General features: G+C 38.6%; 1 protein-coding gene across 1 annotated transcript in view; it reads right to left on the bottom strand.

The window, feature by feature from the left end:
* TSPAN8 (tetraspanin 8) overlaps positions 1–18,894 on the bottom strand; it is a 56,305-nt gene extending 37,411 nt beyond the window's left edge. The window contains exon 1 of the mRNA XM_032854798.1: positions 18,877–18,894. The gene's annotated coding sequence lies outside the window, so the exon portion shown is untranslated. The remainder of the gene's footprint in view (positions 1–18,876) is intronic.
* Positions 18,895–26,412: the final 7,518 nt, after the last annotated feature.

Genomic DNA, 26,412 nt, shown 5'->3' with positions numbered 1-26,412 from the left:
ACAGAGTTAAAAAAAAGAAAAAGAAAAAATAAGAGGGTGGGGATGTTTAATGCTTCTATCAGACACCAGCTTCTCAAACTGAAGGAGGCAACAAAATGTTACACTGAATTTAACACAGGCTTATCCCATGACTGGTCAGAAATAAACACAGACGTTTTACTCATAATGCTAATTAGGCTCTCACAAGTGACTGATTCTAAATTAGAAAGGTTTATTCAACCTCACACAGTGGGAATGTATGGCATGGCTATTCTGGTTCCCAGGAGAAAAGAAAAGAACAGAAAGTCACTGTAGAAGGTCATTTACAAGGAAATCCCAAACTTCCATTTCACACCTTTATAAAAAGCAACAAAATGGATCCCAAATTAAGCTCAGGTAGAAAACAACTCAGACTCTGTCTTGAATTTTTTTTTTTTTTAAACCACAGAGAGTCCTACTTAGATTTTCCCTGAGCACTTGAAAGACTTGATTTTCCCTTACTGCAAGAAGGCAAAAGAACTGAGAGAACCAGAAAACCCATGGGTGACCACCTACCCCATTGTTCCCAAAACAAGAGGGTCTGGCTGCATTCTCTTCACTATCATCCCGTATAAACGGATCACCCCAATTTCAATCCATGGCAAATAAAAGAACATATATTTAAGAATCTAATATCTAAATGCAATCTTACCACAAATGGAATACACCATTTCTCCTAGAATTCTCTTCTATTACTTTCTTCATTTATACTCAGGTATTAAAGCATCCTTCCCTAAACTTTCCCAGTAATTATTTTACTATTAACACACTGACTGATTCAGAAAATAGTCTGTCCATAAGCCAATTGCATGAGGAAGTTAAAAAAAAAAAAATTTAAATAAGCTACTCTTGGGGTCAAGTTTTTTACTTTATGCAGAATCATGTTGACCTCTAATTTAGCCTACACTAATCATTAAACCTTAAGAAAATATTCTAAAGGAGAACACACTGACTTTTTTTGTGTGTGTGAAATGGACCCAGACTCTCTCTGCTTACTAATTTATTTATACCATATTCATAGTTGAGGCTTCAGATAGCCAGAGAATTCCCGTAAGTGCTCTGCTTTCTTTCCTCTTCACTCTTCATGCTTTCTTGAATCCTTGAGTGTGAAGAGTACCATAAAGCCAGAAAGACCGGCCGAGCCAAAGCCCCTCAAAAAGGAATGTGCAAATCTGGGAACACATTCCAGGATTTCTAGCTACCAGTTCAGGGCCTGATGTATAAGAAGTATCAGCCAGAAATTTCAAGTTTCTCGAGAATCACAGATTCTCAGCCAATCCCCTCAGGAGCTTTTTATGAAGGAAATAGTTCATAAAGCAATTCTCTGTGCAGTAAAAGATTATGTCACTCCCATGCTTTGAACCCTCTAATGGATTCCCATCACAATTAGAATGAAACCCAAAGCCACACAAGATGGGTCCTTGACTGCCTCACTGACCTCATTTCCTCCTTCTGTCTCCCTCACTCGTGCTGCTCCAGCCACAGTGGTCTCCTTGTAGATCCTTGAACTTGCCAAGTGTATCCCCAACTCAGGGCCTTCCCATTTCCTCTTCTTCTTCTGGAATCCTCTTCATCTACAAGAGCTGGATGCTTCATCATCTCCACTCATTGTATTACATATTTATTTATGTGTATTGTTGTCTTTTTCCTTTCTGGAATGTAAATTTCAGGTGATGGGAGCATTTTCTGTGTTGTTCACTGCCACAGCCCTTGGGCTCAGAATATAGTAGGTGTTCAATAAATATTTCTTGAACAAATGTGTAAATAGCAAGTTATCTCACTCACTTTCTAATTTATTTTTTGTAATTACAAAGAAGACCTGTTCGTGTTCCCTGTTATATTCTTACTGACTAGCACAGGGGCTGGCAATTAATATAAGCGCATGTGCGAGGATACAGCATTGCAAAAGGAAACCAGTCCACACGCTCTTATGAACTTTATACTCCACCCACGTGAGACAACACACACACAAATACACACATAAGCATGCAAGAAAACACCCAGAGGAGAAAGATGGCAGGAACCTTGTTACAAAGTAACTGAGGCAATTACCTTCCCTTAGATGGAACCCTGAGGACTTGACATTCAAACTGAGTCCTGACCTGGGTCAAATCCCAAACAAGTACCAAACAAGCCCAAAACAAGGCTATCCTACAAAATAACTGGCCTAAGTCATTTAAATGCTAAGACAATGAAAGTTAGGAAAGACTGAAGAATTATTCCGTATTCAAAGAGGCTGGAGAAAGACATGGTAACTTGGGGAAATAGGATCCTGCATTGGATCTGTTGCTGTATAAAAGATGATACTGGCGAAATCTATCAACCTAAATGGGGTCTCTCGGCAAGGTGATGAGGGAATTCTTTCTATCATTCTTAAAACTTTTCTGTAGGTTTGAGATCATTTGGAATAAAAATAAATGGTCTCTTGAGGGGAAAATAACTGAAGCACAGGTAAGTTAAATAACTTTCCCGAATTCCCATAGTTTGTAATAAAGCCTGGATGTGGACCCAGACAATCCAGCTCCAAACGCTATGTTTTCAACTACTATGCCTGTTGGGACATAGATGTGTTTAGCAGGATGCCTCATGCAAAGTAAGCTCTTGAGTGATATCTTTATCATTAAAAATGAATACACTGTAAACAGAGTCCTGAATGAGAAAAAGGCACAAGCCATTCTAAGAAGAATTCCAGACAAAGGCAATAGACAGGGCAAAGACCCTAAGGGGAGCACAGACTTGGCATGCTAGAGAAAAAAGGCTGGTGTGTATGTAGCACAGAGAGTTATGGGGAGCATGGTTAGAGATGAGATCAGAGGAAGCTCTTTTTGTCAGATCTTGTAGAGAGCTGTGAGACAGAGAAAAGAGAACGGATATATTTAAGTGTTAATGGAAGTGTAAGGTGTTACAGGCTGAATGATGCCCCCCCAAAATTCATGTTAAAGTCTTCATCCCCAATATCTTAGAATGTGATTATATTAGTGACATCAGCAAGATGTTGGAGTAGAAAGCCCTGGACCATCCTTCTGCCCACAAACAGACCAGCTAAACAATTCATAATCAAATAAATGTCCTTTATGGGAAATCTAGAAACTAAGTGAAAGGCTCTTGAATGCTTGCCAATCACAAAAACAGATGTATTGAAGCCAGTAAGGAAATTCGGGACATCTCTTCCTGTCGTCACTTCCCCTGGTTCGGTGCCACATGATCAGAAAGAGACCTCCTGGCTCCCAGCTTCTCCCAGGGTAAAGGAAGGGTTGGTTTGCCTATCCAGGGCTCCAACTTTTTAGAGGGGCTTCCCCAGCTGATGGACTCTGATCCTGCCAGTGTTGGAGCTTAGACCCAATTTAGAAATGTGGTAAGGACCTGAGTAGACATTTTTCCAAAGAAGATATACAAATGGCCAACAGGTATATGAAGAACTGCACAGGGTCACTAATCACAAGGGAAATGTAAATCAAAACCACAGTGAGATTATACCAGTCAGGACAGTTATTATCAAAATAAAAATCCCACAAACAAGTTTCGGTAGGATGTGGAAAAACTAGAACAGTTACACACTGTTGGTGGGAATGCAAAAATGGAGCAGCCACTATGGAAAACAGTGTGGGGGGTTCTTCAAAAAAATAAAAATAGAGCTACTACATGATCCAACCATCCCACTTCTGGGCATATAACCAAATGCACTGAAATTGAGTTTTCACTGAGGTATCTGTCCTCGCATATTCACTGAAGCACTATCCACATTTAAAAAAAAGTTTTTTTAAAGATTTTATTTATTTATTTGACAAAGAGAGAGAGACCGCAAGTAGGCAGAGAGGCAGGCAGAGAAAGAGGGGGAAGTAGGCTCCCCGCTGAGCAGAAAGCCCAATGCAGGGCTTGATCCCAGGACCCTGAGACCATGACCTGAGCCAAAGGCAGAGGCTCAACCCACTGAGCCACCCAGGCGCCCCTAAGCACTATCCACATTAACTAAGATGAAGAAATGCCTAAAATTTGATCAGCAAATGAATATATAAAGAAAATGTGATATAAACATAAAATGAAATATTATTCAGCTTAAAAAAAAGGAAATTGTGCACAATGTGTCAACATGGATGGACTTGAAGACATTATGCTAAATGAAATAAGCCAGACATGGAAAAAAAAAAGCAAGTACTGCATGATTCCACTTAGAGGAGGTATCTAAAATAGTCAAATTCAGGATGCCTGCGGGGCTCAGTCAGTTAAGCATCTGACTCTTGATTTCAGTTCAGGTCATGACCTCAGGGTCATGGGATCCACCATGCCAGCTTTGTGTTCAGCAGTGGAGGGCAGTCTGCTTGGGATTCTCTCCCTCTCCCCCTGCTTCTCTCCCATTTTACGCTTTCTCTCTCAAATAAATAAGTAAATCTTTTAAAAAAATAAAATAAAATGGTCAAATTCATAAATTAGAAACAAGAATGGTGATTACCAGGGGCTGGGGGTAGGGGGAAATGGGGAATTATTTGTCAACAAAGGTAAAGTTTCAGTGAAGTAAGATAATTAAGCATTAGAGATCTGTTTTACAATATTGTGCCTATCTTCAGTAATAATGTTTTTTATCACAGTAAGACAATAAATAAATAAATAGGATGTAGCTATGTTTGGACATAAAGTTTTCAAAGGGGCAATGAAGGTAAAATGAAGTCATTAAGGTGGGTCTTCATCCGATATGATTAATGTCCTTATAATAAGAGGAAATTAGGACACAGACACACAGGGAGAAAAGACCGTGTGAAGACACAAAGATAGGACAGCCTCCTACAAGCCAAGAAGAGGGACCTCAGAAGAAATGAACACTGTTGGAGCCTTGATCTCAGACTCCTAACCTCCAAAACTGCAAGATTAATTTCTTATTTAAAGTGACACAATGCAGTGATCCAGGTAGAAGATGATGGTGGCTAGTCAAGGGTGATAGCAGTGTAGAGGAAGAGAAGAACTGGATTCAAGATATATTGTAGAAGGGAGATGAACTTTTGTGGGGAGAGCAAGAAAAAATAATTACCTAAAGGAGAAATGGCACAGATGCCAAGCGCTGCTGAGAGGTCTGGAAAGATGAGAACTTCCCTCACCACTGGTTCAGGCAGCATGGATATTAATTACTGCTGTCTTTGAGAAAAGACCAGTCTCAGTCACATAGTAAAGACAGAGTTCAAATAGAAAGGGTTGAAGAAGGAATGAGAAATATGAACAAGCAAAATCATTCCATTTAGACAATTACTTCAAGTTTCAAGGGAAGCACTCAAAATATGGAAGCCTGAGTAACATAGGCTCATATAGTTCCACTGATCACTGGGAATTTCAGAGGGATGTGAAAATATGTTCCCATGTAAATTAAATTGGAGGGTTTCTTACCATATATACCATTAAAATTATAATATTGTATCATGTAGAATTAAACTCTTCATTGATTCTATAAAAGTCTGTAGGAAATCATAAATGCAGAGCACTTCTCATGATATATCTTTTTATTTTCTTTTGATTTTTGAACTATACAAATGTATTAGCTATCCAGAAAATTAAATTTTTTAATTTAAATTTAAGTTTCCGGGCACCTGGATGGCTTAGTTGGTTAAGTGTCTGACTCAGTTTCAGCTCAGATCATGGTCTCAGGGTTCTCAGATGGAACCCCATGTCAGGGTCCATGCTCAGCACAGAGTCTGCTTGTCCTTCTCCCTCTACTCCTCTCCCTGCTCACTCTCGCTTTCTCTCTTTCTCTCTCTCTCTCATAAATTAAAAAAAAAAAAATTTTTTTAATTTGAGTTTCAATTCAAAGCCAAGGAGACAGATAACTGAACAGATCTCAGCAGACAGGCTGGCGATGGTGTTTAAGATCTGCTTTGGTTCATATCAGAGGGGAACCTGAAAGGTATAATTGCCAGGTGGTTATGGACAGAGCCCCAGTACATAAGGGGAACTCAGGGATCAGGGACCAATCAGATTTTTAGGAAATTTTTCAGGGTAGGGAAAGGGAGCATAATTACATCAGGATATGATGCAAACAGGCAGATATGTATAAAAGAACAATGTTCTATGAGCATCTACAATGTTCTATGAGCTACTTTGCTCCATATTTTGAATTCAGTGCTCTTCTCAGAGAATAAAGACCAATTTGGTACATGTTAGATTACTCTCCAGAAGAAAAATAAAGTGGATTCTATGGAAGCTGGAAGCTAATGATGACCACAGAGAGAGGGCTCAATCCTCTCCAGGATGCTGGGGGCTTGAGCCCTAGATCTTTGGTCTTTCAAGAGGGGTTTCAGCCAGATACAAGCTGTTTTCTGAATGTGGTGGTCCCTCTATTCTCACCACCAGGATAAATTACTGTTACCAATTTTCTTGCTGTCTTACCCAATATTTTGTTGGCCTTCCTTGGTGAGTCACTTTCCCCCCAACTGCTTAATTGTTTTATGTACCATACTGATATCTTCATGTATCTCAGAACCTCAAACTCAAAATCATCAAGTTAAACTAATCTATTTTCCCAATCATCTTCATCTTTATTACTTTTTAAAATTAATATACTTTTTTTTTAGAGGAGTTGTAGGCTTACAGAAATGGAGCAGAAAGTAGAGTTCCTCTACACTCCTTCCCCTGCCCCCACATAGCTTCTTCCTTATCAGCATCTTGCATTAGTAGGGTGCACTTGTTACAATTGATGGGCCAATATTAATGCATTATTCATAACTAAAGTCCATAGTTCACATTAGGGTCCATTCTTGGTGTTGTACATTCTATGGATATTAACAAATGTATGATGACATGCACCCACCATGACAGCACCGTACAGAACAGTTTCATTGCACTAAAAATTCCCTGTACTTCACCAACTCATTCCTCTCTCGCTCCGCTCCAACTCCTGGCAACCACTGTTTGTTTTTACTATCTCTATAGCTTTGCCTTCTCCAGGGTGTCACATACTTGGAATCATATTTTGTCCCTTCTGGGTGGGTTCCTGACGTACAAGCTCCTAAAACCCTTGGAATCTCAGGAGGAATAATAATGTCATTTGTATGCTAATGAGGTGATTAGTAGCTAGGGGTCCCTAAAACAACTTCTGAGAAGTGGCTGATTCCCACAAAGACCAAGGCCTAACTGCGACTTTCAACCCCCTTGGCTTCTAAGGAGGAGAGAGGGGCTGAAGATTAAGTTAATTACCAGTGGCCGGTGACTTAATCAATCTTGAAAACTCCGTAATGAAAGTAATGAAAACTCCAAAATAATCCCTAAGCAATGGTGCTCAGAGAGCTTCCAAGTTGGTAAACACACTGACATGCTAGGAGGGTGGCACACCAAGAGAGGTCATGGAAGCTCTGCATGGCAAACTACCCCCACCCCTCCAATGTACCTTCTCCTGTGTGTCCTCCATTTGGCCGTTCCTCATGTGTATCTTTTATAATAAGCCAATAATAATAATAATAATAATAATTAATAATAGTAAAGCACTTTCCCAAGTTTTGTGACTCATTCTAGCAAATTATCAAAACTGATGGGGGAATGCGGAAACCCCCAAATTTACAGCCAGAATTTATATACACGCATACCTTGGAGATATGGTGGGTTTGGTTCCAGACCACTGCAATAAAGGTAATATTGTAATAATTCAAATCAAATTAATTTTTTGGTTTCCCAGTGTGGATAAAAGTTCTACTTACATTATCCTGGAGTCTATTAAGTACGATAGTATTATGTCTTAAAAAAACATGTGTACCATAATTTAAAAATTATTGCTCAAAGATGTTAACAATTATCTGAACTTTCAGCAGGTCCAAGTCTTTTTGCTGGTGGAGAGTCTTGCCTTGATGTTGATGGCTGCTGAATGATCTGGGTGTTGGTTGCTAAAGTTTGAGTTGGCTGTGGAAGTTTCTTTTTTATTGTTGTCATTTTTTAAAATTGAAATATAGTTGACATAAAGTGTTATGTAAGTTTCAGGTGTACAACATAGTGATTCAACAATTTTACACATTATGCTATGCTCACTGATGTATGGTCACCATCTGTCACCACATGATGTTGATATAATCTTATTGACTATATTCCATATGCCATAATTTTTATTCTGTGATTTATACATTTCATAACTGGAAGTTTGTACCTCTTAATCCCTTTTGCCTAGTTCACTTACCTCCCCAAACCCCTTCCTCTTTGGCAATCACCTGTTTGTTCTCTGTATTTGTGATTATATTTTGAGTTTTATTTATTTTGTTTTGTATTGGATTCCACATATAAATGAAATCATATGGTATTTATCTTCCTCTGCCTGACTTATTTTACTCATTATAATACCCTCTAGTCCACCCATGTTGTCTACTCCAAATGGCAAGATCTCATTCTTTTTTATGGCTGAGTAATATTCCATTGAGTGTGTGCATCACATTGTGTGTGTGTATATGTGTATCATATTATCATGATCCATTCATCTACCGATGAACACTTAGGTTGCTTCCATAGCTTGGCTATTATATTTTGTAAATAATGCTGCAACAAACATAGGGATGCATATATCTTCTCCAATTAGTGTTATCATTTTTTTTGCATAAACACCCAGTAATGGAATTACTGGATCATGTAGTATTTCCATTTTTAATTTTTTGAGGAACTTCCATACTATTTTCCACAGTGGTTGCATGGATTTATATCCCCACTAACAGAGCACAAGTGTTCCCTTTTCTCCACGTCCTGGCCAATACTTGCTATTTGTCTTGGATAAGGTGATATCTCATTGTAGCTTTGATTTGCATTTCTCTGATGATTAGTAATACTGAGCATCTTTTCATGTGTCTGTTGGCCATCTGTATGTCTTCTCTGGAAAAATGTCTACTTAGGTCCTCTGCCCATTTTTTAACGAGATTGTTTTTTAGTGTTGAGTTTTGTAAGTTCTTCATATATTTTGGGTAATAACTCCTTATTGGATATATCATTTGCAAATATCCTCTCTTCTTCAGTAGGTTGCCTTTTCATTTTGCTGATGATTCCTTCTCTGTGCAAAAAAATTTTATTTTAATATAGTCACAATAGTTTATTTTTGCTTTTGTTTCTCTTGTCTGAGGAGATTGTCCAGGAAAATGTTAAGGTTGATATCCAAGAGATTACTGCTTATATCTTCTTTAAGGATTTTTATGCTTTCAGGTCTCAGAGTTTGGTGTGTAATCCACTTTGAGTCTGTTTTTGTGTATGGTGTAAGAGAGTGATCCAATCTCATTCTTTTGCATGCAGTTGTCCAGTTTTCTCAATACCATTTATTGAAGAAGCTCTCTTCTCCCCACTGTATATTCTTGCCTCCTTTGTTGTAAATTAATTGACCACACACGTGTGGGCTTATTTCTAGGTTCTCTGTTCTGTGTCACTCATTTTGGTGTCTATTTTTTAATCAGTGCCATACTGTTTTGATTACTATGGCTTTGTCGTATATCTTAAAATGTGGGATTGTGATACCTCCAGTTTGTTCTTCTTCCTCAAGATGGCTTTGGTTATTCAGTGACTGTATGGTTTGTGGCTAGTTTTGCAAAAAACTGCCCAACTGTCTTCTGAAGTGGCTGCATGGTTTTATATTCCCACTAGCAATGAATTAGAGTTCATGATTCTCCACATCCTTATCAGGAAGTGCTGGTGTTCTGAATTTGGGTCATTTTAACAGGTGTATAGCCATATCTTATTCTTGGCTTAAGATGCAAGTCCCTAATGAATATATGATCTGAGTATTTTTCATATGTTTATTTACCATCTATATATCTTCTTTTGTGAGATGTTTTCAGATCTTTTGCCCAGTTTTTAATTGGATTATTTTCCCTATTGCTAAGTTTCCAGAGATCAGTCTTTTATCAGATAGATGTTTCCCAAGTATTTTCTCCCATTTTGTGGTGTGCTTTTTCATTCTCTTAATCCTTTTTGTTTTTAATGAGATAAGCATTGTCCCATGGGAAACTGAGGCTCAAAAACCATTATTCTTGATGAATTATTTTCTCAATTTACAGACATATTTTGTTAATTCTATCTCTGGAAAACTCAAGACTTATGTCCACTACCAGTACCTTATTGTGCCTTATTTGAATTGTTATTACTCTCTGCTGGAACTTCAAGACTTAAGTCTATTAAGAACTTGGAAGGCTATGAGAGATTATCCCACTTTCAAACTAACAAGTTAAGTTGCTACAGTTTAATGTTTGCTATCAAAAGACATGAGACTCCCAAGCCAGAGACTTTATAACTCATAGCACAGCAAGTTCTATGAGCTTCTTATTTATATTAGGTTTTTTGGTTCCCTATGTCCCATTGTGGAAATGCCCAGAAGCCCAGATGATGCTGAGTACATAGTAAGCTTGTATCACACTGAGGAACTCTGAGTTTAAGAAACTCCAACCTCTTAAATTTCAATCTCCCTTAAAATCTTCCCTTTGCCTCTATCTTCCAAGGACATTCTTGAAAACATATTTGAAACAAAAGTTTTAATGTCTTAATGTCTTTGTTCAGAAGTTGCACAGAAATGTGAGACCCATGAAGAAATTTCTCCCAAAATAATCTTTCATCTCTCATGATGGACAGTCAGAATAAGAATTCAGTTTTAAAAAGCTCCTTATGTCTTAACAAAAATGTCTTTAATATAAGTACTTCATATAAACTCCTTACCAGAGCATTCAAGGCCCTTCAACACCAATCTCCCTTTCTTCCCTTCCAATCTTATATTCCTAAGATTTCCCAACTGGTACCATTTATGCCAACCAAGTTGGACTTTTTGCCTTTTTTCCTGTTTTTTACCAGCTCTAACCTTTTATTCTTCCATTCTTCTTATCTCAAGTTTTCTCCCCATGTCAACAACTTCAAAGATAGAATCAGATCTGTTCAATTCTTAATTCAAATGATACCTCTCATGTGAGAGGTTTTCTTAAAATAGATCTCTTCCTTCTCCTGAACTCCTAGAGCACTTTCTCCCCATAATTCAATTTAAACATTCTCTAGTAGACTCAGTTATCTATTTCTATTTTTCTCCTACTAGCATGCAGGTAACCAAGGTCTTTATTTCTTCAACTATGTATCTGTCATATCATGAACTGTGTCTAGCATATACTGAGTGAGTAAAATAATAAATGTTTTGATTTTTCTTTTTTCTGAGGGATTTCTAAGGAGATAAGAAGGTATGATTTTTAAAAACAACCATCTTTGATCAATGAAACACTATTCCCAAATTCACCAACTTTTCCTCATCATCACCATAATTAGAGATATTTTTTGGACTTTCTAGTTTTTTGGCACAAAACCCAGTGCTTCCTTTTATTAAACCTGCTATAATATTTTAACCTAATGTGAAAGTAACAAAGCAAAACCAAAAACTGCATTCTGACTTGTCAACATCCCTCTTTTTAATCCTTTTATCTCTTAACTAAAATCCATCTCCAACTTTCCTATTTGACATTCTCTAAGCTTTCATGTTAACATTGCTCATCATGAAGTCACCTTGCACAACCCAGGCCTCCCACGAGGAGAGCAGGTTCCAATTAAGCTAACAGACAGTAGGTTGAAAACAGTGTCCACTGACATCAGAATACCACGATGTTTTCAAGAATGAAAGGTTCACAACTTTTTTTCCAGAAACAGTAACATACAAGGCAGCTCAGCTTGCAAGGAAGACAAGAGGTCTCCATCAGAGACCGTGAAGTAAACCATCAAAAAAAAAAAAAAAAAAAAAAGGCGGGGGCTGGGGTGGGATGATGAGCTATCCAAAGTAGGGAGGTTGAAGCCAAACGTTCTTGGCAGAAGCAGGAGCTTTGTCTTCACAGAGTCCTGAGTTGAAAAGTAAGAATCTGCTTCTTACCAGCTCAGAGAACTTTGTTACTTTGTCTAGTCAACAAATATTTTTTTAAGTGCCCACAAATTACTAGATTTCGGGTACATGATAGTAAATAGAGCAAATATAGTCTCAGCCCTGGTAAAGTTTACAATCTAGCAGGGCATAAACATAAAGCAAATAAACTAGCAAATCAATTTGTACTTAAAAATGATGATGAGTACTATGAAGGAAAAGGATGGGTGTCAGAGCATTACTGACAGTAAGAACCTACTATGAAGAAACCTCTGGGGAGGTAATGAGTTAGTTGATACAAAAAATAAGGATCCAACTATACAAAGAGTGTGGGTGAAATACTTAATCAGAGAGAGGAAAAGGTATTTTGCTTCACTCACAAGATGGACGCTCTTGTGAGAGTTGATACACGAACTTCTTGGCACACAATTGCCCTTCATAAATTCTCAGCAAGTGATCATTCTTGTTATTGCTATGGCTGTTGATTGTATACGCCTGGTAGCCACCTATAAAAGCCTACAGATTGTTGAGGGGTCTTTTAAACTCTAGCAGACTCTCAAACAATATGCATCAGTAGTTACATCTTTAATCCAGAAGCAGATATATCGAAAAATTTGTAAAGCATAGTGAAAAATCTAATGAGAAATTTAGCATCTTTTCCCTCTCCTTTCCTTGATTAGTCCTTCATCTGGATTTCTGTATTATCACAAAACCTCACTAATTCATATGCTGATAATTAGGGATTTTGCATTTGTTCTGTGAAGCAAATAAATAATGTAATCAAAATGTGAGGCAAAAACGCTTAGTTTAATTAAGGAAACCTGTCGTTTCTGGGCGGATTTAACCACATGCATTTGCATACAATTAATGTGCTGATTACAAATGAATATTCTCATTAAAGCAAGCCAAGTTAAGATTTTACTCTTTAACACTTGACCTCTGTAAACTTATATTTCTTGTCAGAGTTTGCCATAAATAAGGTATGCCATTAACTCTGATTCTTTTCTTCAGTTAATTTAAATTAGAGTTTTCTGTATGGCCAGTCCTAAATTAACCTGCTTTCCTTTAATAGTGTTTCATATATGTTGCATTTCCCAAGTCAGTGGATCCACTTAAGGTGGACTCCTTTATGGTTAAATAATCTTTGCAATAGTTACAATTTGATAAAGATTGAAAGGGTGTTCAAGACGTAATTTTCCTTTCTTTATTATTCTGCCAAATCTTCCTTTCTATAATCCTCAAGACTATTCGCACATCTCTGATTCCATATGCCCAGAGCCCCATAAGGGCCCCATATGATTCTCTACATCCTTAAAAAAAATTGCCTTTGTTCTCTGCCTCATGGGATGAGAGAAGTTGTCAGAAAAGTTGTACACGTTTTAGCACAGAGGTCCTGAAGTCAGGCCTCCCATTGGACAAAAGGCTTCAAACTCGACCCTGTATGACTAACGTGTTTTATTAATTTTCAACGATAATTTTGATGTCCCATAGGAAAGATGGTTTCAGATCATCTTAGGATGTGTTTTATTCAGACCATCTCAAAAAATATTTTAAAATAGCCAAGATCATCATTAGACAGGTTTGAGGCACAATCAAAGGACTTGAAAGAAAGAAAAAATGAAAGAAAGCAAGCAAGAAAGTCATAATGCCCATACAGATATAAATTGAATATATGTTAAAGATTTTAATTCATCATTAGTGAAGGAGTTGATAAGAAGTTATAAGTGATTTAAAGAAGACTCCAAAGACAATCTGTAGGTCTAGAATATTGAAATGATTGTGCAAATGGAGGCATAGTTAGCTATTTCCACAGTAAGGGAGAGAAGTCAATTGAATCTCTACGTGCTGAATTTATTTGCATGCCCAAAGCAAGAATTATTATTCATTACTACCAATTATCTACAGTTTCCAGAATTGTAGAGTAGCTCAAAGGCAATGAAAGACCCAGAGCTTCCATAAAATCAGAACTGAATAACACAGAAGGGAATGCTCTAACCAAAGCAGAATTTTCCATTGAAGCACTGAAGTTTTTCCACGGTAGGAAAATTTTTTCTCTGCAGTGCAAATGGCACATATGCTTTCCACTGTTATTCCCATATCTATTCATCCACAAATGTATATTGAAATATTTCTGTATGCCAGATGGAATGGTAATCTCTGGAGACCCAGGCGTGAATCATACGTAGTTACTATCCTTGGAAAGCTTAAAATATATGTGCAAACAAATGAGGTCAACGAAAGTGCCAAGGGGGTTATAATAAAGGTTTATACAGAACACAGTGGGGATAGAAATAATGAGGAATCCTCAGACTAAAAGAATCCTCTCCAAAGACTCTAGCCAGCCTAAAAGAAGAGACACGGAGGATTCTCTAAAGAAGCAAGCCAACCTGATCTCCGTCACCACTCACATGGTCCACAGTCAGAATGTACCCTCCTCTCTGAGAATTTCCCATCAGCTTTTTAGTGCTGCTACCGTAAACATGAGCAGACAGTCAAGAATCCCCAAACAACTAAAGAAAACCGCTAACATGAAAGACCGAAAACAAGACGAACAATAAATAACCAACGATGCAAGGAAGTGAAAACCTTAAAAAACTACCATTAATATAGTCAGAAAGTGGATTGCCTGCAAAATACGAACAGAATGTTGCAAATAAAGGGAACAATGGAAGAATAAGAAAAAATAAAAATGTTTGCAGAAACAAAATAGGAAAAAGGTAAGAAGACACTCAGGAAATCTCCAGAAAGTAGAGCAAAAGATAAAGAGATAGATAAGAGAGAAAAGAAAATTGGAGAACTGATCAATGAAGCCCAACATTCAAATAGCAGATGTTTCAAAAAGAATGAACAGAGATGACGGAGGAAAGAAAATTATCAACATTTCCTACATTGACAGGGCAACTGGGTGGCTCAGTAGGTTGAGCATCTGCCTTCAGCTCAGGTCATGACCTCACGGTCCTGGGATTGAGCCCCCATCACATTTCCTGCTCTGTGGGGAGTATGCTTCTCCCTATCTCTGCTCTCCCCCCGACTCTTGCTCACTCTCTCAAATAAATAAATGAAATCTTAAAAAAAAAAAATCTTAAAAATAAAAAAGAACACTTCCTACATTGAAAACATCCCTAGAGTGCACAGAAAAACATCCCCCAGGTACAAATATATCCATGTCAGGCACACCCTGAAAAACTGCAGAATACTGTGGACAAATCTATATCCCTAGAAAACAACCAGAGAGAAAAAAAAAGTTTTAATTAAATTATAAATAAGATTAAACCACGTGCGAAAGATCAGGAATTAGCATGGTTTTGGGTTTCTTAGCTTCAAAATTCTGAAAGAAAGTGGTTTCTGACTCCGAATTCTATACACAGCCATACTACCAATTAAATGTGATGATAGCCTACACACATTTTTAGACATGCAGGGACCCAAAATATTTACACTCTTCCACCCACCGTGCACCCCTTCCCCAGAAATTACTGGGAGTAATCTACCAAAATGAGGGTATGGAGACAGGGAATCCACCACACGGGCGAGGCAGAGGAAGTCCCGGCTGATGAAGAGCGATTCCAGAAGGACAGCTGTGCACCAGGTGTGGGTCACAGCCAGCCCAAACCCGAGCAGGTCAGAAAGCTCCAGGAGAGAAGTCTGCAAAAGGTAAAGCGGATAAACTCCTTGTTGGGTTGGAACACATGAGAAGAGATTTAGACAACTGGGGAAGGGTTAAATAAATACAGAGAAGAATAAGCAAACGAGGGAAAGAAAAATTGTTAACTTCAGGAAATAGAAAAAAGGTGTGTGGCAAAGGAAAGACTATCATGTAATTCATCGAGGAACGACATTTAACAGTTATAGTCCTGTGACACCAAAATTAAAATATAACTATACAGGAAAGGGAGTGCTTGGGAGTGTATATGGGAAGGACGGTGTTAGTAAGAGAGAAATCCTCATCTTCCACAGAACGGAAATGATTGACGGGTATTGTCGACAACAGAAGAATCAAGAAGTAGCATGTTTTAAGGTCTATGAGGAATATAAAGATAAAGAAAATGAAAGGATACTGACCATTTAAACTGAAATTTTTATCAAATTTTGGTAAAAGTAGAAACTAAATTTTTTAAAAGCGAATAGTAAGAATGCAGAGGTGAGCACAGATGATTTTTGGATGAATTTAGTGAGAAAGGAAAAGTAAAAGACAAAGAGGTAGGCAAAGAAAGACACTAGTTTTCTGTGTTTTAACCAACTATGAGAAGCTTGAGCACGTAGAACCAGGGGCAACACCAGGTTAGAAGATCAAGAGAGGTTGAAAACACAGATGTGACCAGGTGGTGGGTATTAGGGAGGGCATGTACTGCATGGAGAACTGGGTGTGGTGCAAAAACAATGAATACTGGGGGGGGCGCCTGGGTGGCTCAGTGCGTTAAGCCTCTGCCTTCAGCTCAGGTCATGACCTCAGGGTCCTGGAATCGAGTCCCGCATCTGGCTCTCTGCTTTGCAGGGAGCCTGCTTCCTCCTCCTCTCTCTCTGCTTGCCTCTCTGCCTACTTGTGATCCCTCTCTGTCAAATAAATAAAATCTTAAAAAATAATAATAATAAATACTGTTACGCTGAAAAGAAATTAAAAAAAACAACAACAAAGAAACACAGATGTGAGAAGAAACAATGAGAGAACAGGGTCCTGCCTTGGCAGGGGCAAAGAACTGACTGGGAGAGCACAGCCTCTGCCCAGGAGAGGGGACATCTCTTCTTCTGAAACTCCAGTAAAGGAGAGGAAAGTGCACTTAGAGACAAATAAAAATGAAGTGATCTTGGCAGCGAGGAGAACGGAACACACAACGTTCTACTTCGACTGCTCAAAACCCAGTGGATGAAGGCATGTGAGTCTTACTAAACATTTGCAATATTCTACCTAATTTTCAAAATCAGTCTCCACTACTTTAGTTTTTAAATTTCATGGGGCCAACGCCCTCCCTGATCCCGGGTTGATTTTCTTTCTCATTTTTCAAGTCCTGCAACAGCTTGTACTCATGTACACACACACACACACACACACACACACACACACATACACACATCTCTTCCTCACTGACAGGCATCTGCTGACTGAGAATATCCCTTCAGGAGAGACTATGCTGATAACATAGCAAAGAGGGCTTTGGTATTCTCTTATAATTAAGATTTTTCTTCCTACTTGCATCTCTCAAGGAGACGAAGTCAACAGCTGTATCTTGTGGTAGCTATCAGCGCAGCCCTTAGAAACTCTCCACTTAACTTACGGACTGCAGTTCAACAACAGGTTCACCACATTACATTTTCTATGCATTTCTAGTGCTGCATGGATCTGGGATGCCACCAACAATGTCCTGTAAGGTCACATCTTCCAAATGACAAATCATAGCCCTAATGACTGGAGCAATCTGTAATATGTAATCAATTGCCTCCATCCTCTTCAATTTCACTTCTTTCACATTAACGTGTCCTTTCTTAGAAGCCACTCCTCTTTGCATTTCAAACACAAATAACTAACCTTGCTAGAGAATGTACAACATGTCAGACCCTGTGCTGAGCTTTCCCCACCCATGTCTATGTTTCCATTCATTAACCTGTTCTTTTTGTAAGAGCTACCTTAGAAGAGAAGTAGGATACTCGCTACACCTTAAGGAATTTGAAGTGCCTGGTCCTTTTAAAAGACAAAGGCATTGCCCTGAACAACTTCAGTTCTTTCCTGCAAAAGTAGTGGTGCTAACCATGAGCTTCCCTGTCTTGCAAGGTCCAGAATGCAAACCCAAGTTATTTTCCCTCCAGAGTCCTAGGGTATCAGGTGCTCCTGCCACTCTGGCTCCCAGAGCATCTGGCTACTGCCACTCTTGGTCCAGGAGCAAAAGAAAGGGCTTAAACCTGCAAATGGTCCCCTGGAAGATGTGGCATAGATGCCCTCTTTTCACTCCGCAGCACGTTTGCCGCCAACTCCTCACTACAACTGGCATCCACTACGAAGTCATGTAAACAACCCCTCCTGTGATAAAGATCTTCCCTGAATTCTTTAGGGTTTGGAGAGGAGTGTGTGTATGTGTCTATTGTGTGTACACATTTGTGTGTGTGTGCCGGAAACTACTTACAGGTCACTTTATCAAATCTGACGATAACACTGTGAGTTAGACATTGTGATCCTTGTTTATGGAAAAGAAAACGGAGGTTCAGAATGGCTAAGTGACATGCTTGAGACTGGGGGGCCAGATAATTTGGGAGAAAGTGCACCAACAGAACAAGATTTTGAGCCAAGCTCTGAATACTGTAGCTGGGAATAACGCCGGGAGGGGCTGTGTTCCTCCTGCCTGTTGTTCTTCTGTACATGGCCCAAAGTTGATGGTCACATGTATATATTTTGTATTTTTATTTTATTTTTAAATTTAGTTTATTTTAACTTAAATTCAATTAATTAACATATGTATTATTTGTTTCAGGGGTACAGGTCTGTGATTCATCAGTCTTATGTAACACCCAGTGCCCATTACAACACATGGCCTCCCCGATGTCCATCACCCACTTACCTCATTGCCTCACACCCCACCCCAATATTTTTATTTTTAAGGAAGAGACCATCTGACCATACCCACTTAGGAAATCTTATATGCATAACATTAAAAAGAGATACACAAAGTGCATGCTATTTTCCATATGATTTAAATGCAGGAATTGATAGGTTAAACCAGCTTATTGGTTTTTATAATATAAGAACAGACCATTAACATTGATGTTAATTACATATCAATATAAGGTCATACAACAGTTATTCCCTTGTAAGACTTATGTTGTACAACACAAGGTTTAATAATCCCATGTGGATTCTGCAAACAGATGTGTCTGGTCCTTTTAAAAGACAAAAGCATTCCCCTGAACAACTTCAGTTCTTTCCTGAAAAAGCAGTCGTGCTAACCATGAGCTTCTCTGTCTTGCAAGATTCAAAGGACAATCTTTTCCCATGGTGAATCGGGAAACAATACTCTGTTTTCTAAGGAAAATTTGCCCCAGAAAATTATCCTGACCTTGAGATATTTTTGAAGTAGAATTAATGTGAAAACTGTCCTTGGGCACTCCCTCCTAAAAGAAAAAAAAAAAAATTGTGAGAAATTTCCATTACCTGGACTGTTTAATGATGGTTTTGACTTTCCTCACATCTTATTCTTTGGCTGTTGAAAGGGCCCCTGTTTATTTCAGTTGGAGCAGACAGAGGACTGGTAGCACAGGACCATTTTAATAATAACCCCTGCCCTTGGGTGTTAGAAAAGAATAATTTATTTCTCTTAAAATTGTACAAAACTGTATTTTCTAAGTAAGGCTATCTTGCTGTAGATGCCAAATCCAGATATGTTAAGGGCATCAAAAAACAGAGAATGTATATCTATGCTATATGAGCCATCTTCAGAGAGTTATGCCTACATTAACAGACATTTTTCTTTCTACAAGGAAAATTCTAGAAACTAAGTTTATCTTGTTAGAAAATAAAAAAGAATGATGTTGTGCATAGATACCATCTGAACCCACAACAGACTTCAAAATACAAAACAGTTCCACATTCGTAATTATGCAAAACATTCCAAATATGAGGCCGTCACACCCAAGGGAAGCACACAAATTTAAAAATCTCATCACTTGTGTGACTTTTGGAGACTTGTGCTCTTCTCCCATTTCATGCTACATCATGTGTTACAATTTCATCAAAGCCAACAGTTTGTTTCATTTAAAATATCTTCAATGAGCTTAGTGAGAACAGCTGCAGTGCAGGTCTCTCCTCTCACATTAATACTACGGAGTATTCCTTTTTGTTCCGTTTCCAGTCTAGACTTAATTAACCAGATCTGCAAAAAGTCTGCTCAGCCACCTGTCTCCATGTTCAAAGTTAATTGTTGTTTCTCCCAGGTGAGTGTAAGAGTAAATGAACAACATTAGAGCACTCTTTATAGAGAGAACAAACAAACTATTAACAGTGAAAAAGGAAGGAAGGAAGAGAGAGAGGATGATGGATGGAAGGAACCGAGGATAAAAGGGGATAAAGGACTTCTTATAAGGGTTTGCCCTGGTCATTCTTTCTTTTCGTTTTGTTTTATTTTGTTTTGCATGACTAATCAACATAATAGTTGCATTATTATCAGCATAAATCAGTTACCCTGGGACAAGAATCAGGGCAGAGGCAAAAAGTATCCATTTACCCTACTCTGCTGGCTTCGGGAAATGAAACATAGTAATGAATCTAACACCCATTATCTATCATGACATCATTGGGCCAATAAGTAGATATTCCCCAAATCAAAACGGTTAAAGAGCACCCCTGTTTCCCATTATTTGAATAATCTGACTTCACTACACTATGTTCAAACTGGTTACAATTCAACAAACTTTTTTCCACAAGAAATGAAGACATATGGACAAAAGTCAAAGAACAAATTAAAACATTTTAGCTGTTAAGATGAACATAAATCTACTCTGCTTTAATAAACTAATCAGATGTTCATCCCTATGATGCACATAGAATCACCATCAATGAAATAGAACTGCCAAAACTAAGCCTGGAAATCAATTAAAGGAAATGCTGACACTAAATTTACACACATTTTGGATGTATAGCATTAATTCTTTAATTCTCTTTAATTTCACACATCTAGTCCTCCTTTTTTTTTTCCCCCTGTAGATTTCCATATATAAGCTTTTCATTGTTCTCTAAAGCAGTATGGTGCCTTTGGGGTTGCCTAGGATGCAACCTTGCAAACACATGCCTCTTTGTTGGCAACATATTCAGAAGAGGGGAAGCTCATCACCTCCAGGAGGTATGGTTATTGTTATAAAAACCTAGCAGTGCAAAAACTCCAATGTTAAAAGCCATTCATTCTAACTCAAACAAACAGCTGCTAGCAGAGTACATGTACATGGCACCCCAAATTACAGGTGTATCTCTACCTCAGTCTATCCTATATTGTAAGAACGTCTTGTCTGTGGTGGGGAAAAGTCTGTAGACAACCTAAGTGTATGCATCTGTGATCCACTGAAGGGGCATGAGAATCCTTGGGGCCATAGATGGATTCGAGTATTAATTCCAAGCTTCATCTAGCAACAATCCCATCCTCTCAAGTGAAAAAGTTAGAAAACAATTTCCCCAGGATCCTGTTAATTTCATCACCTGCTAATGAAAAAAAGTGGATAGATTAGGCTTAATTCAAATTAGCTAAATATCCTTCCATTGCTTTCTCAGGAAAATGAGTAAAAAGAAGAGCCCCAGTCTGACATCTGTAAGGGTAGTCTTCACAATTTTGTACCTATGGCCGTTTCATTAACAAGAAACAGCACAGTGCAAGGTGGTGTCGGGATACATGGTTTCTAGCCCTGGTTTTACCATTCGGTAGCTAGGTGGTGTTAGGAAGCTAGTTTAACTTCTCTGGGCCTTCATTTGTTCACATTTTTCCAAATAGAGAAAAGCTATGTTTGTTTGTCTTGCTTTGTTTTGTTCCCATATGGTCTTAAAACTCAGTTACAGAAATGTATACAAGGCAGAAAAATTATATTATAAAACGAATAATGTTAACTTGCAGTTACAGCTCCTCTTACTTCTATCCAATTATTTCCATGTAGGGCACTGGTAACACACAACCATTACTACGCAACCTAGACAGCTTAGCCATGCAGGCAAATATGAGCTTGATTGTCCAGTATTAATATCTACTGATGCAATTAATCAAGCTGGCAAAGTTTCCTGGGAACATAAATGGCTGCAAGGGAAAAATAGCATGGGTTGGCTTAACAGTGGTTTCCAGGCTGCCCTCTTAGTTGGTGCCAGATGACTGACTAAAAGGCTTCTGCAAACTTTTCCTATAAAAGGCCAGATAATGAATATCTTAGGATTTACAAGGCACTGTCAAAGCTACTCAATTCTGACATGAGTATTCCAAAGTAGGCATAGACAATATGTAGGTAAATGAGTATGGTTGTGTCCCAAGGAAACCTTATGGTCACTGATATGTGAATTTCATATAATTTTTACATATCACAGAATATGATTCTTCTTTTGATTTTTAATTATTTCAAAATGAAAAAAACATTGTTAGCTCTTGAGTATAAAAGAGCAAATGTTGGCTTGAATTTGGCCCAAGACCTTTAGTTTGCCAATTCCCACAATGAATGTTAGGAAATTATGCAGGTTTTTCATCTGGACCCTGTTGAGATGTCCTATCTCAACAGGTCCTATTGTGTGATTATTAATTGTCCTCAGCACCAGTAACCCTCCCTAATGTATGGTGATTATGTCCATGGACCGGGCACACTATGCCAAATAAATACATGTGAGTGAAACAAAAAAATGCATCACCGAGAGAAAGAGAAACAGTGGAGTGCAACAAGTCCAAAGCTAGATGGCAGGTGCTCTGGTCTCTGATCCTGCCATTGGCTCAGAATCGTCATGAGACTAGAGGAAAGATAAACCCAAGAGCCCAGGCACAGTAAAGGCAAGGCCACACTAAGACCTACCTGCAAAGAAGTGCAGTGTTTTCTCGTCTTAAAGAGCTCATCTGGTACATAAGTCACCTAATGCCCAAACTGGTTTAACTGGCCTTGGAGGCCTGCCTGCTCACTTTGGATAGTAAAATTCTACCCAGTACACTCAGTCTTATCTTTAACCTCCTTTGGAAATTGTAAATACTTATCAAAAAATAAATAAAATAAAACCTCAATAAGTCACCACTGTTACTGTTGATCAGGTTATCTCACTCAGGGCTTGGAGCAAACAGCAACAGCAGGTAGAGAATATGGATGACCAGACATTCGAGAAGGAGAAAGGAGGTCAACAAGCCGGAAGCATTCAAACTATGCCAGTTCCGTAGTCCAGGCTAAGTGAATCCTTGTCATTCATTACCTGGCATTTATTGGGCTCTTGTTCAATTCAAAGTGCTTGGCAACCAGAACCTTAACCTTCATGATGCTCACAAATACAGAATTGAAATTGAGGCATTCTTCCCGTGTTAATAATGGCTAACATTAAGCTAAAAGGTCCATTGGACTTTAGTAAGAAAGCCCAGCTTTACGGATAATTTCAGATATATCCATTTTCATTCAGAATAAACCATAGTGAAATCCGCAGTATAATGACATACTGAGCTCACTGCCTAGCAGATTCTCTTGCTCATATTTTTTCCCACATTTGTAACCAGAATACATTGGTTATTCAATACAAACATAATGGTTTTTTTTTTTTTAAGATTTTATTTATTTGCCAGAGATAGAGAGAGAGAGTACACACAAGCAGGCAGAGAGGCAGGCAGAGGCAGCGAGAGAAGCAGGCTCCCTGCTGAGCAAGGAGCCCGACGTGGGACTCGATCCCAGGACCTTGGGATCATGACCTGAACCGAAGGCAGTGGCTTAACCAACTGAGCCACCCAGGCGTCCCCAAACATAATGGTTTTAATGGTTAATCAAGCACGTGCAAGAAAAGCACAAGAGGAATAATCCCTATTTGAGTCTGGCAAGAACTTCTACCATTTGCTTCGCTAATATTTTGTGGTAAGAGCATAGCTCCAGAAATTCTCTGATGAGCATTCAGCTCATTCAAACACACATCGGTTACCATATTGCCAGTAACAGTAATATTAATAATTATTAATTATTAATAGTAATATTATTTAACAGTAACAGTGCTGGAAAGACAGATCAATTGGAAATGCCTAAAAAAATAAAGGATAAACATTAGAGTCAGATGGGCCCAGATTTGAGTCCTCGCTCAGATGTCTAACAACAGTGTCACCTCAGGCAAGTGATGTCTACTTCCCAAGCCTCAGCTATGTGTGTGTGCACATAGCTCAGTAACAGTACTAATCCTACGTGAGTTCATAAGTATTAGCCATTACCATTAACATTAAGATTCTGGACTTTAGAAAAAAGAGTGAAGCCCAAAGATTGAGAAGGTGTCTAGGGGTGGCAGCTAAATGGATAAAGAAAGTAAGATTTACTCACTTAAGAAATTATAATTGATTACTATAATGTTCCAGGCACTGTACTATTTTTCGTTAGTCTCCTTCTCGGTCAAAGAGACACATATAAGCTGTACTTTCAAAGTTATTTGATTGTTTTCTAAAATTTAAATAAATCTCTGTTGTAAAGTTTTCCTATGGCCATTTGCCTCTTTCTCCTAAAATCTAAAGGGAGAGAAAAACAGTTTACTCAGCTGGAATTTTTTTTCTTAGTTGTGGTCCCATGATAGGTGTGTGCCTTTGGTTAGTTCTGTAAGCAGCCTCTCACCTCTCCCCTTAAAGACTGAATGGAGGCTGTACCGTCCTTACAATGTCATATACAATGAAGCCCAGTCAAGGAATTCCTACACTTGGAAGCTGCACTCAGATGTCCTTTCTATGAAGGATCGGCCACCCTATTTAAAGCTAGAGGTAGCTATGAGCCAAGAAGAAACTCAGTTTTTAACCCAAAGCCTAACTTATTAGGACAGACTCACCATGTTGGGAGTATAAACTCCTGCTTATACTAACAGCTGGAGAGTAAGTCTTTAAAGAAGCCGTCACTTTGGTTATTGGTTTTTGTTCTTTTTAAGAGTGGGGAGAAGTAGAAAAGAGGGGACTTATAATACGTTTAACTCAAATTAGTATTCAAGACTTAAAATACTTCTTTTTGCTAGAGATGATGAATAAAAAAAAGTGAAATATGGAAATGAATGTTCTGGGGTCAAGATGGATCCTAATTTCCCAAAAATAGAACTCTCTGGATTTGGACTTCTTTGGATGTAGGTTCTGGAGACTGTAAGAGCCACCCTCTAAGGTTCTGGTGAAGGACCCCTTCATCCTCATCTGTCCCATGGTAGCAGTGGGGGGCAGGGGTCCCACCCTCCCGGATGACCTCCTGCTTGCTTTCTGGTGACCTGCAATGTCATTCGCCAGAGCACTGCTCCTTCCTTTCCCACAGAAAGCATCCAGGACCCTGTCCAACACCACCTTCTCCCCCAGGCTGGAGAAAGTTTCCTAGATCTCTTCCATCAGGAGAATGACTTTTATTTTCTTATGCTTACATACGGATTAAACCAGTTAAATGTCTTCCACAGAATAAGAAAGATTTGCCTGATTTTCTTTCCTGCAAATAACAATCAAACTAGCTGAGAGAAAAAAAAAAAATTAAAGAGTCATTTTTGGAGATCTCTGGTTAGGCATCTGCTCACAACAACCAAAAAGGACCTCCCGCTGACCTAGAAGAATTCAATGTGGGGAAATTCTAACCACATCCTAGCTATCATGATCTCAGAATACACTTTAGCGTACTTGTTTTCAAAAAGAGAGAAAGCCAGTTTTTTCCTTTATCATTTCTCCTTGAAAAGGCTGCATTAAATCAAAAGAGTACCTTAACATCCATGACATCCTCACATTGAACAAACAGCCATAGAATCTTCCTTAAAGTCCCAACAGAAACCAGATTGTGACTATTCATTTATGTGCAAAGGGCTCCGTCCGGAAAGTAAGGGAGAAGTATGGTGCAGGTATCTTAATAAGTGAGTAGATGGGGTTGGTTTTACTACAGTAACTAGTCAATCCCAGTAGAGGAAGGACTGGAAAAAAACAACAGGAGGCAATAAGCAAGGTCAGCAATTTAAAGGCTGTTTCTCTGGGACAGAAAAAATTCAGAGCAAATCCAAGAAACATTTCAGCAACAAAACCTGTGTCATGCAGTTGTCATTTTTTTTTTTAAAGATTTTGTTTATTTATTTGACAGAGAGAGAGCACAAGCAAGGGGAGCTGCAGGCTCCCCCACTGAGCAGGAAGACTGATGTGGACTCGATCGAAGGACCCTGGAATTATGACCTGATCTGAAGGCAGATGCTTAATCCACTGAGCCACCCAGATGCCTCTGTAGTTACCATTCTAATATAGGTCATGGTTGAGGGGAAAGGGGCAGACAGGTGAAGAAAATCACGCTGATCCTATGTTGTAGGGGAGGGAAACTGTCCCCTTCTTCCCTTGTAGGTTCTCGGACTAACCTTATCATTCAATTGACATACTACAGATTACCAGGAGAAACATAAATTCAATATTGTATGCACAGGAGCCCCAAAGATAGCTGACCCCAAAAAGTGGCCAAAGCAGGCAGCTTTTCTGTCATTTAGACAAAGAAACAATTATTCCTGAAGATTTTGACAAAACAAAGGAGTTTGGGTGTGGGGTAGCAAACTAAAGAAGAAGGAATAAAGTTTGTTTATAATGCCTTCTTGGCCTTGAATTCTCTATCTCTGGTGATAAGGATGACTTCTACCTTTCCAAGATAGGAAGGATATCTTCACGTGAGAGATTTATTTCCTACTTCCTACATCAGAGTGTCCTTCCTGCACCAGCTGTAACTTTAATTCAAAATAATCAGTATGCCAAAGTGGCATATTTTGAGGTGGCATATTTTTGTTCCCCTCAATATTCTCTCCAAAAATAAGAAAAGAATAACAGTCGGCTCTTAATATTGTTACATATATATACATGGGATGCTACTGGATCGGGGAGGGGAAAGGCTCTAAGTACATGAAAAGAGGGCAGAGAGGGCCTCACCAAAGAAGTACC

The sequence above is a fragment of the Lontra canadensis genome, unplaced genomic scaffold (genome assembly GCF_010015895.1).
Source record: "Lontra canadensis isolate GAN:19392208 unplaced genomic scaffold, GSC_riverotter_1.0 scaffold9, whole genome shotgun sequence".
Taxonomy (NCBI): domain Eukaryota; kingdom Metazoa; phylum Chordata; class Mammalia; order Carnivora; family Mustelidae; genus Lontra; species Lontra canadensis.
Note: the sequence above shows the minus strand (reverse complement) of the source record. Positions and strands in the feature narration are given on the sequence as shown.